The 12,406-nt window shown below is 39.2% G+C and overlaps 1 long non-coding RNA gene across 2 annotated transcripts; it reads right to left on the reverse strand.

Moving 5' to 3' along the window:
* Window positions 1–2,511: 2,511 nt before the first annotated feature.
* Window positions 2,512–6,331, reverse strand: LOC122195880 (uncharacterized). 2 transcript variants are annotated; one of them, XR_006186876.2, is made up of 6 exons: window positions 4,623–5,985; window positions 4,119–4,202; window positions 3,812–3,932; window positions 3,550–3,607; window positions 3,320–3,418; window positions 2,512–3,039 (listed from the first exon to the last, which is right to left on the reverse strand). It is a non-coding gene; the product is annotated as an uncharacterized LOC122195880 (long non-coding RNA). The 2 variants fall into 2 exon arrangements; XR_008226010.1 differs by having other exon boundaries at window positions 4,119–6,331.
* Between the last annotated feature and the right edge of the window lie 6,075 nt (window positions 6,332–12,406).

Below are 12,406 nucleotides of genomic sequence, written 5' to 3' on the forward strand. Positions count from 1 at the left end.
TTAAGGAGAACCCGTCGAGTTCTTGCTAGACTCGACGAGTGAAGTCGGGGTTGGATCAGGTTAATGGAGCATGGACTCGACGAGTTGGTAGAACAACTCGACGAGTCTGGTCAACTGGGTGTTGACTTTGACGAAGTTCACTTTGTCTGGTTGAGTATGACCCTGGTTAGGGTTGCATACTTAAATGAACAACGTTGAAGCATTGCCGTGTAGGGATTGTGTAACGCCTGTGTTTCCGGGCTTGCCATTTTTAGCAATGTAATAGTCTAGTTTAACCTTTGTAACCCGTTTTGAAATAATAAGAATGTATTATTTGAGTATTATGTGTTTTGTGCTTAATTGCTTAATTATGTGGTCTGATTAATTAAGAATAAAAATAAGCGTCAAAAATTTAAGTGTAAAATGAACTTAATATCTTTGGTTAATGTTGTAGTAGTTGAAACGAGGTTTCCGAATATATATAGAACGCCCAAATCTGACTTCGTATGAGGAAGTTATGATTTATCGAAGTTTCGACTTAGCGGAATGCAACCTGAAATACTCGATTTGAGATCGAGCAGTTTTTAGCCGAAGCATTCTAAACGAGGATCGAAGGTCTCGTTGTTGGTATCGAAGCGATAAAAAGTTAGGCGAGAACGGACGTCAAACGAAGAAGTTATGAATTTATAACGAAAGTTTCTGTCCCGGCCTATTAAAAATAAATAATAAAAATAAATTTGAAAGTAGTCGACAGAGTCTAAACGAAAGTTGTAGAGCGTAGTCTCACCTTCGCGTGGATATAAAGAACGTCGAAAACGGAGTTCGTATGAAGAAGATATGAATTTCCGAAGTTTGATAAGTAAATTGTATTTATTTTTAATTGAAAAATCCGGCATTATCCGAAGGGGGAGTCACCAGTCCGATCCGACGTACGCCCCCCGTACTCCGAAGAGTGTCGACACTTCGGATGACGCATGCAGTGACGACTTCGGAGGCCAGTACGCCCCTCGTACGACTGTACGCCCCGCGTACTCCGAGGCTCTAGCCTCCTATAAGTAGGATGCGAGGGCAGCCGACTATTTTGCTAATTTCTTCTCTTCTCTCTCCCGTTTTGCATCGTTTTGCATGCAAGAAATACCCCGAAGCCCCGGTATTATACTCTAGCCCCGAGGCAAGTCCCGAGATCCCAAAGATCCCGAGAAGTGCGGTTCCCGAGCCGAAGCTCTGCCCGCGAGAAGTTCGATTTTTGTGAAGATCTTCTAGATCTGCTGAGGATTACTACTTCTGCTAGTCGTAGTGTTGTCCGATCATCTTCTGATCAAGTGAGTGTATACTACCTTTCATAAACATGATAATAATACAAGTATGGTTTGAGTGTATTAAGTATATTGTTGTTTATGTGTATAATTTTGTTGTTATAAGTATGAATGTATATTCATTCTCTTCTATCTCATAGATCTGATTTACTTTCTATGAAATACGTGTTATGTTGGTGTGCCTCATCTATTATGTGGAATATGTATTGAATGGAAATGATATACAGGTTTTAAACTATGTATGAAAATATATATTTTTATCTACTAATATGTTGGGTAGGACATGGGTAGATAGTTGGTGTGTAATAAACAGATGAGAGGCCTCGATGTTGTTGTTGTTGTTGTTGATCTAGTTATTCAGCGGAGCATGGATAACGACTACGGACTCTTTCTAGATAGTCCAGTGGAACGCTAGCAGGTTCATAACCTGTAGGTGTTGTGAACGATGTGTTCACCGGTGTACTCTATCCCCCTCATGGTTGCCTTTAGGATATCTATTGTTGAGGAAACCCCTTAGCAGTGATGTCCGTCCGGATGAAAATCCTAGATTAGGTCCCTTGAGTTAGATGTTATTTTAGGGACGTAAAGTGAGGATAACGGGAATCGGTAATCGGGATAGTGATTGGTTGGTGAAATTAAATATAATTTATTTATTGTGGGTTGAAAACCCTATATGCTCACCAGGCTCCCAAGCCTGACCCACTCAGTTTTATTTGTATTACAGGTAGTGGCGCGAGCACTACAAGAAAAAAGGCCTTTTACGACGCTCATTGCGCGTCGTAAAAGGCTCAGACGACGCGCAAATGCGTGTCAAGGAAGGCCCTGTCATAAAGAGAGACGACGCGCTTTTGCGCGTCGTCTATAGACGACGCGCATTTACGACGCTCATTTACGACGCGCAATTACGACGCGCGTTTACGACACGCAATGCGTATCAAGGAAGGCCCTATCATAAAGGAAGATGACACGCATTCGCGTGTCGTAACCTTACGACGCGCATGTTAATGACACACAATGCGTATCAAGAAAGCCCCTGTCAAGAAAGGCCATGTCATAAATGAAGATGACACACATTTTTGCGTATCGTAAATTTAAATGTTTAAAAAAAATAAATTTATATATTTATTAATTTTTAAATTAAATTTTCATTTAATTTCTCATAATAGAAATAAAATACCATATACAAAAAATACAATCCATTGCATAATATAAAATAAAATTTCATACTCAAAAAATAAAATAAATTACACAAATTGTAATGTCATACAAAGAATCATTCAAATGTTAAACAAAAATAATACATTGCTAACATGGGTTATACATTCCTATAAAACTAACAAATAATCATACAACTCTATTTCTTACTGGAAAAGAATGTCAAACATGATTACAAGTCTCCCTTAATCTTGATTACTCACCTGCTTAAGTAGAATGTTGTTGTTGAGAAGGTTACCTAGCAACAGAGAAAAACACAACACCTCTCCCACAATCACAACATCGTTTACAGAGAAAGGGTTGTCAATCACTTTCATTAAGACTTTCATTCAATCACAAAAATATTAAATAAAAGGGTGAAACAGTAACTTACTTTTGATAAGTTGATCTCCCTTAGAGCAAACACAGCTAAAGCATTGAACAAGACCCTATTTCCCTCTTCTTTTAAAGTTTCCAGAATGTTTAGAATTCTCTCCTTACCTTGTTATTTCAAGTGTCAGGGGGAAAAAAAGTCCTCACTTTTGGTTCCCTATCAGATGCAGCATCAAGAACAGAGAACATGATCTCACCAAACATAATCAATAATCAGATTGAATTATATATTATGAGTAAGTAATAAAGTACATGTAACACAATAAAGTATTATTATGGAACTTATGAGTTCAAATATTATTTTTTACACTCAGATGCCAAAATATTTTATGTTATTCTTCTACAAGTTGAGAACCAACTCAAACATGAAAGATAATAGTCCATCTGGCAACTTTTGATGACATGGCAAATGAAATTTCTCAGAGATAGAATAATACCTGTACTATTAAAATGATGGCAACCACAACAGGTGGTCCAATAACTACAGCCAAAAACATGCCTTTAATCATGTCTGGAAAGAAAAGAAAGATTGTTTGCTGCAATCATAAATCCCATGTGTTACAAACTTATATCCAAAAGAACATAACATAATTGAATTCCATTTTTTGTAGAAACAAAACATACAATGGAATGGAATAGCGAACTACGATTCCATTGTAATTCATACCAGGAAAATCGGCATAGAAAGCGGTCATTTAATGCATAAAAGTTCTGAAAAAGTTGACCTGAAAAATTTACAAAATAAATTATTAATTATTATATTATCTTACCAAACAGAAATGCTATCTTAGTTACAGATACAAAGTTGGTATGCATATATTAAAACAAAAGTACAGCAAGATACTCGGAAAGAAAGGATATTCAACAACTGTTACTTATGCTACAATTACTACATAATCATCAAAAACTTGAATCTTGAAAGCTTCTACCTGATAGATGATTAAGTACCATTAACGGGCTAAATATTGTTGATTAGGGGAATGAAATTCATATTGCTTAAGAAGCTGTCTCTTCCCTTTGGTAGAATTTGATGATTCTAAAATGAAAACCCTAAAAGAAAAATACAAATAATTCTAAATAAGAAACTATTCTTTAGAAAATTAGAAAACTTAATATACTAAAAACTAATTTCTTTCATTCCCATTCCATTTGTTTTCTGATTCCATCATACTAAATAGTACATAACAAAGATACAAATATTAATCAAGAAAAACAAATATAAAAATTTAATCATACATGATATTCTCTACTTTAGAAGTATCAAACATTGCATGGCCAACCACTTTCACCTCCACCTTCACATTACCATTCCATTCCCATCTGAAACTTATTCAAAACACATAAGAATCAACGTTTTCCTTCACATCTAAATCAACTTGATCCTTTACATCAGAAGGTGTCACCCAGAACAATAAAAGCAGGATTACAGTCAATGTTCTGGTTTTTAAAACCAAGGTAATCGGACCCAGAACATTAAAATATGCAATTAACTTAAAGTAGAGGTGTTTAAAATAAAAAATCAGATCAACATATGTGGGTGAAAGTCTAGAATTATCATATATGTCAAAACAAAAATACTAACTGAAGCATAAATCAGATGATGAGGGAATACCCCTCACATAGACATAGTAGAGAGACCCTTAATCTCATAAATTAAGCTAGATGCAGATGGGATCATTAAATTGAACAAACCTTATCAAAAGTATTCTAAAATCAAAGAGTAATGAAAATGGGCGAGACCTGTTGAGGCGTCAACCTTCTGTGGTCCCTCAAATCTTCTTAATTTACCATGAAGCCCATCCTAGGTTGACTTTTCTGAAATAGGTAAAAGTAATTTATTAAGAAAACAAAATGAAGCGATGATAAAATACAGATAAAACCATGATAACATAATAGAATAAGTCATCTAGGCATTTAATCATACACCTGGTGGGCGGCAGCCAAAACAACAAACATGTCAGTATTATCTCCAAATCCTCATGGATTTTTACCGTATCAATGGTATTTGGAAATGGAACAGAACAATACTAATGAATTTAATTGGAGAAAATTGAAAGAATATGATGATTTAGTGATTATACAGGGGTAGAGTAACAGATGAGGACCGGGTATGAGGCCGGACCATTAAAGACATAGAACCTTTCAACAGTGGCAAGTGTTAACAACCATCGCACCTATCGATCTACAGGTCCAGAAATTCGAAGGTCGAGGGAATCTAACTGAATCCGCCAAGAAAGTGACATGGCTGGAGTAGGACAATCGATTGAACCTAAACCTTCAAACCATCAACAAAATCAACCATATTGCAGGCGATCGTCGAGGATACAGAGGTGGTTAGATCCGACAATGGAACATAGAAGACGTAGACGAAAGCAGAAATTTTCCATCTCCAATTTCAAAATTTTGACGCCCCTTCTTGAGTTGACGTCCCTCTGCCAGAAAAAAAAAACAAAAAGAAAAATCATTTATGATGGACACGTAGCAAACGAATATGGAATTGGGAGCAAACAAAGATGGAATGGAAGGCGGTGGTGGGGGAGATGAGTAGTTGAGACGGCAACACCACCATCAACGTTGGGAGGAGACATACCAAACAGACGGACGGTGAGAAGGTTGCAATCTTAGAGTGTGTCGATGTTGCCTGCTATTGCCCTAGAAATGGAATTCAATTATGTGTGTGTGTGTGTGTCTAATAATCATGAACCTCCAGCTCTCCGCTGTCTTCTTCACCTTCTCTCTTGGCACCAAACGTCACTATTTAGGTCGCACAATTCTCCACGGCGGCGCCAAATACAGAGCCACCTAACCATCTCAATGTGGTTCCTAGTCGTGTCGTGGCTGTTCGCCCCTTTTCTTTTCAACCCATCCGGATTTCAATGGCAGAAAATCGTTGAAGACTGGGACGACTGGTCAGCATGGATCAGAAACCACGGTGGAATCGGTGTTCCGGCGAACAAAAGCTGGGAATCGTGGTGGGAGGAAGAACAGGACCACCTCCGATTAGGGCTTTTTCTAACAATTTCAACATCGAAGAAACAATGAAGAACAGGACCACCTCCGATTAGGGCTTTTTCTACTGCTACTTCTTCACCATCTTCTATTTTTTCTGTATTTAGACTTAAGAGTATAATTAGAGCTTTTTCTAACAATTTCAACATCGAGTGGGAGATATGGTGGTTCCAGTAGGTAGAAGTGAGGGAAGAAGTAAGCAGCAGTCAATGTCGGGAGGGGGAAGGAAGGAGCGTCCAGGGCAAGAGGGAAAGGAGAAAAAAAAGGAAGGCGGGATTTTTAATTTTTTCAGAATTTCATTTCCCCCTACTGTTAAAGGATGGAACGCGCGTTCCATTAAAAATTATAAAGCGACATCCTTAGACGACGCGCATTTTATTATAGGTGCCCTCCGTGTTTTTTTTAGACACTAATTTAAGGGCGCGCAATAATGCGTGTCTTCTATCCTTAAATTTTTTGAAGAGATGACATTTTTTTAATGTCACTCTCCTTTGCGTAACATAGATCAATGAGCGTCGTATTTTGCGCGTCGTAAAAGGCCTTTTTTCTTGTAGTGGAGGGCCTGAGATGGTTGAATCATCAAGTTGTTTTGTTTACAAGTCTGTATATGTATATATTTGTTGAATGACTTGTAATGTTATCGTTTATGCTTTATGGTCTGTATCGGAACATGACATCCCGAGTTTTGATTATATAATGAAAATGCATCTCTTGATGAAATGCTTTGATAAATATTATTTTATCATGTTTTGTTTTGGGAACAAATTCCGCAACTCTTTTAAATCAAAAGGAGTTACTCTGAAATTATTTAAAAGCATAAATGAAATCGGTCTTTTCTGGCCGAGATTTTGGGGATGTCACAGTTGGTATCAGAGCATTAGTTTAAGCGAACTAGGAATTTGTTGGTATTTCTAGACTTAAACTTAGAATGCTAAGTGGAATTGTGAGGTGTGTGTCTGTTGGATTTTAGACACTAGCACTAGTTTATTTTAGAAAAGTTGCCTAAAATGCTTTTATGTGCTAAAATGTTATATGTTGCCATATATGATATTAATTGTTCGGATCTACGGTCTGTTGCCGACCGGATCTGGAAACCTTATGTGTGTAGGATTCTAAGCGTATGTCTACGGCATTAGAACTAGCATGTAAACGTTTCTAAGTAATAAGGATGATTTGAATATCTATCGTGAACGAGGATCTAATTTCACCTTATTCGGTGTGTAGATAAAAAATGGCGAGAATAAGGAGTGGCATTGGAAACGCTGATGAAAACAGGAATCAACCGCCAGTGATTGAGCAAATACCTTTTGTAGCAGCAACACCAGAACCAATAACAATGGCTACGGTGCAAGCCATGATTCGGGCTATGCGAGCCGAACAAAGGGAGGAGATACGACAGATGTTGCATGATAATAGGGATGAACCTATCATACCTATTGAGGAACCCGAATTGATCCCTGAGCAATCGGAGGAAGGGAACAATAGTCGCATTATGAGTCAAGTTGGGACTCAAGGAGAACGAAGGAACGATCCGGAAAAGAGAAACAACAAGGATGGGAGAATGTACAAGAACTTCTTGGGCGCCAAGCCGCCAAGTCTTTCTGGAAGCCCAAAGCCTGTTGAGATAATGGATTGGATCTCCGAGATGGAGATGGTATTTGAAAGTTGCGACTGTAGCAACAAACAGAAGACCGTCTTTGCGGTTAGACAACTGAAGACTAGAGTCTTGAGTTGGTGGAAGTTGTTGGCATATACTATGCCACGAGGAGAAGCCCTGAAAATGTCATGGGAGGAGTTCTTGGAGCAACTAAGGGTGCAGTATTGTTCAGAGATAGATCTGATTGATCTGAACAATGAGTTCCAAAACTTGAAGAAGGGAAAGATGAGCATAGACGACTATGCTACTGCATTTACTGAGAAAATGAAGTTGTTTCCGTACCTTGTGCCAACGAAACTCTCCAAGATAGAGAGGTTTGCTAATGGACTGCCTGCCAACTTTGGTCCGACAGTCAAGATGGCAACTACTCTGAAAATGGTTGTTTGTGCAGCTAAGAATGTGGAGGCCCAGCAGAAGGAAAAGGGTCTGGAAAGAATAGATGTTGGAGAAAAGAGGAAGTTCGATGGAACTTCAGGGTCCAACAAGAAAAACAAGTTCTCGAAGTCTGGTTCGAGGGGAAGTGGAGGTGAAGCGAAGTGGTGCGACAAATGTAAGAAGAAGCATCATGGAAGATGTGAGGTAGCGAACACATGCTACAAGTGTGGAAAGCCAGGACACTATGCCAATGAATGTACCCTCACTAAGAAAGTTTGCTATGGTTATGGTGAGGAGGGACACATGTCGAGGGACTGCCCGAAGAAGAAGGAGGCAGCTAGACCCAACATTCCACCAAAGCCAAAGGCGAGAGCATTCCAGATGACACTGGAAGCTACTAAAGATGAAGCTGATGTCGCTTCAGGTACCTTTCTCGTTAACGAATTGCCTGCCCAAATTTTATTTGATTCTGGAGCCAACTACTCCTTTATATCGCATGAATTTGGTAGAAAGCTACCTTTGCCTGTTGATAGACTAGATGATGCCTTATTAGTCGAAGTTGCTAGTGGCAAGTTTGTACCTGTTAGCCATCGTATGAAAAACATCTTAATTGATCTGAATGGGAATAAGTTCCACGAGGAGTTATTGCCTATAGAACTAAATGGTTTCGACATCGTGCTTGGAATGGATTGGCTTAGCGCCAATGATGCCGAAATTTTATGCAAGAAGAAAATAGTCAAAGTAAACCCACCTGGGAAAGATTCGTTTATGGTGTATGGGGACAAACGCAGAGTGAATTCTGGAATCATTTCATTGATGAAAGCCAGAAAATGTTTGACCAAGGGGTGTACATCATATCTAGCATTCGTGATTGATGCTAAGAAGGAAAAGAAGGTGATGCAGAATATTCCAGTTGTGTGTGATTATCCCGAAGTATTTCCCGAAGATCTTCCTTGATTACCGCCTGATCGACAAGTGGAATTCCGTATTGATTTGTTGCCAGGAACAACGCCAATTGCGAAAGCACCTTATCGATTAGCACCGACGGAGATGAAGGAGCTAATGATGCAACTTCAGGAGTTATTGGACAAAGGTTTCATTAGACCTAGTTCATCACCCTGGGGAGCTCCGGTGTTATTCGTAAAGAAGAAAGATGGAAGTATGAGAATGTTCATTGATTACAGAGAGCTGAACAAGGCAACAATAAAGAATAGATATCTGTTGCTGAGGATTGATGACCTGTTCGATCAATTGCAAGGTTCGAGCTATTTCTCGAAGATCGACCTAAGGTCAGGATATCATCAGCTGAAAGTAAGAGAGCAGGATATAGAGAAGACTGCATTCAGAACTAGATATGGACACTACGAGTTCTTGGTTATGTCATTTGGACTAACCAATGCTCCTGCAACATTCATGGATTTAATGAATAGGGTTTGTAATCTTTTCCTTGATAAATCCGTGATAGTGTTCATAGACGACATTCTGATTTACTCGAAAAGCCAAGAGGAGCATGGCAGACACTTGCAAGAAGTGTTAGAAGTCTGGAAGAAGGAGAAGCTGTATGCTAAGTTCTCCAAATGTGATTTTTGGATTCGTGAAGTCCAATTCTTGGGTCACGTGGTCAACCAAGAAGGGATAATGGTTGATCCAACGAAGATCGAAGCTGTGATGAAGTGGGAGCAACCGAAAAGTCCCACGGAGATTCGAAGCTTTTTAGGATTAGCCGGATACTACCGAAGGTTTATCCAAGGCTTTTCTTCGATTGCTAGTCCATTGTCAGCTTTGACCCACAAAGGAGCTACTTATGCTTGGAGTGATAAGCATAAAGAAGCATTCGAGAAGCTAAAGAAGAAACTATGCGAGGCACCGATATTTTCTCTACCCGATGGAGTTGAAGACTTCGCCGTTTATACCGATGCGTCTGGGGTTGGATTGGATTGTGTTTTGACCCAAAGAGAAAAGGTGATAGTATATGCGTCTCGACAGCTGAAAGAGCATGAAAAGAATTACCCAACTCATGATTTGGAGTTGGCAGCGGTAGTTTTTGCTCTGAAAATATGGAGGCATTACCTCTATAGCACAAAGTGCAAACTTTTTAATAATCATAAGAGTCTCCAATATCTCTTTAATCAGAAGGAATTGAATATGAGGCAACGACGCTGGCTGGAATTACTTAAAGACTATGACTGTGAGATACTTTACCACCCCGGTAAAGCTAATGTTGTTGCTGATGCTCTCAATCGGAAAGTCAATCTTGAAAGGAAAAGGCCAAGAGCGTTGAGAATTGAATTTGTCTCAACCATTTTGGAAAGTATAAAGAAATCTCAAAGCGAAGCTTCTGAGAAGAATGACCGAAAGGAGGAATGTTTGGGCAAAACGTTGGTGTTCGGTGTAAACAGTCATGGACTGAAGGTGTTCCAAGATCAGATTTGGATACCTAAGTCTAGAGGAATCAGATATCTTCTGATGGAAGAAGCTCACAAGACCATGTACTCGATTCATCCGGGTAGCACTAAAATGTATAGGGACCTGAAACCCTACTACTGGTGGCCGACGATGAAGCTTGATGTTGCAAAGTATGTGGTTGAGTGTGTGACTTGCGCGAGAGTAAAGACACAACATCAGAAACCGTATGGGAGTTTAGAACCTTTGTCTGTGCCAATGGGTAAGTGGGAAGACATTGCTATGGATTTTGTCACTAAACTGCCCAGAACAAAGAATGGTCACGACATGATTTGGGTGGTCGTTGATCGATTCACTAAGAGTGCGCATTTCATAGCGGCCAAGGAGAAATGGTCTATGGAGAAGCTTGCGAATTCTTACCTAAAGGAAATTATGAGGCTTCACGGTGTTCCGTTGACGATTGTATTGGATCGTGATAGTCGTTTCACCTCGCGATTTTGGAAAAGTCTACAAGAGGAATTGGGTACTAAGTTGTGTTTACGTACATTTTACCATCCGCAGACTGATGGTCAGAGCGAACGAACGATACAAACATTTGAAGATATGCTGAGAGCATGTACCTTGGAATTCCTAGGTAATTGGGATGAACATTTACCTTTGGTAGAATTTTCCTACAATAATAGTTTCCACTCGATTATTAAGATGGCACCTTATCAAGCTTTGTACGGGCAGAAGTGTCGTACGCCGTCTTGTTGGCTTGAGGCTGGGGAAAAGCAGTTTATGAGACCGGAGTTGGTTTATCAAACTGCTGAAAAGTTGAAAATAATTAGAGAAAGAATGTTAGCAGCTCAGGATCGTCAAAAGAGCTATGCTGACAAGAAGCGAAGACCGATGACTTTTGATGTTGGGGATTTGGTTTTGCTTAAAGTCTCGCCGTGGAAGGGACTTATAAGATTTGGTAAAAGGGGAAAGTTGAGTCCAAGGTTTATTGGACCGTTTAAAGTTCTTCAGAGGATTGGGAACCAAGCTTACAAGCTCGAACTACCAGAAGAACTGAATGGAATTCATAACACTTTTCATGTGTGTTATTTGAGGAACTTCACGGGAGAAGTTCCCGACATAATTCCAATTTCTGAATTGAGAATTAATGAGAACAAAAGGTTGATTGAGGAACTAGAGGAAATTGTTGACCGAAAGACTAAGAAATTGCGATGCAAGATGGTTGGGTTAGTGCTTGTCCGATGGAAACACACGAATGGGCCGAATCTCACCTGGGAGACGGAGAGTGACATGATGGGTCGCTATCCGCATTTGTTTGTTGATGTGTGATTCCGGGGACAGAATCATTCTAAGGTGGAGAGAATTGTAACGCCTGTGTTTCCAGGCTTGCCATTTTTAGCAATGTAATAGCCTAGGTTAACCTTTGTAACCCGTTTTGAAATAATAAGAATGTATTATTTGAGTATTATGTGTTTTGTGCTTAATTGCTTAATTATGTGGTCTGATTAATTAAGAATAAAAATAAGCGTCAAAAATTTAAGTGTAAAATGAACTTAATATCTTTGGTTAATGTTGTAGTAGTTGAAACGAGGTTTCCGAATATATATAGAACGCCCAAATCTGACTTCGTATGAGGAAGTTATGATTTATCGAAGTTTCGACTAAGCGGTATGCAACCTGAAATACTCGATTTGAGATCGAGCGGTTTTTAGCCGAAGCATTCTAAACGAGGATCGAAGGTCTCGTTGTTGGTATCGAAGCGATAAAAAGTTAGGCGAGAACGGACGTCAAACGAAGAAGTTATCAATTTATAACGAAAGTTTATGTCCCGGCCTATTAAAAATAAATAATAAAAATAAAGTCGAAATTAGCTGACGGAGTCTAAACGAAAGTTGTAGAGCGTAGTCTCACCTTGGCGTGGATATAAAGAACATCGAAAACGGAGTTCGTATGAAGAAGATATGAATTTCCGAAGTTTGATAAGTAAATTTTATTTATTTTTAATTGAAAAATCCGGCATTATCCGAAGGGGGAGTCACCAGTCCGATCCGACGTACGTCCCGTGGACTCCGAAGAGCGT

This window comes from Lactuca sativa, chromosome 8 (assembly GCF_002870075.4).
Source record: "Lactuca sativa cultivar Salinas chromosome 8, Lsat_Salinas_v11, whole genome shotgun sequence".
Classification (NCBI taxonomy): Eukaryota; Viridiplantae; Streptophyta; class Magnoliopsida; order Asterales; family Asteraceae; genus Lactuca; species Lactuca sativa.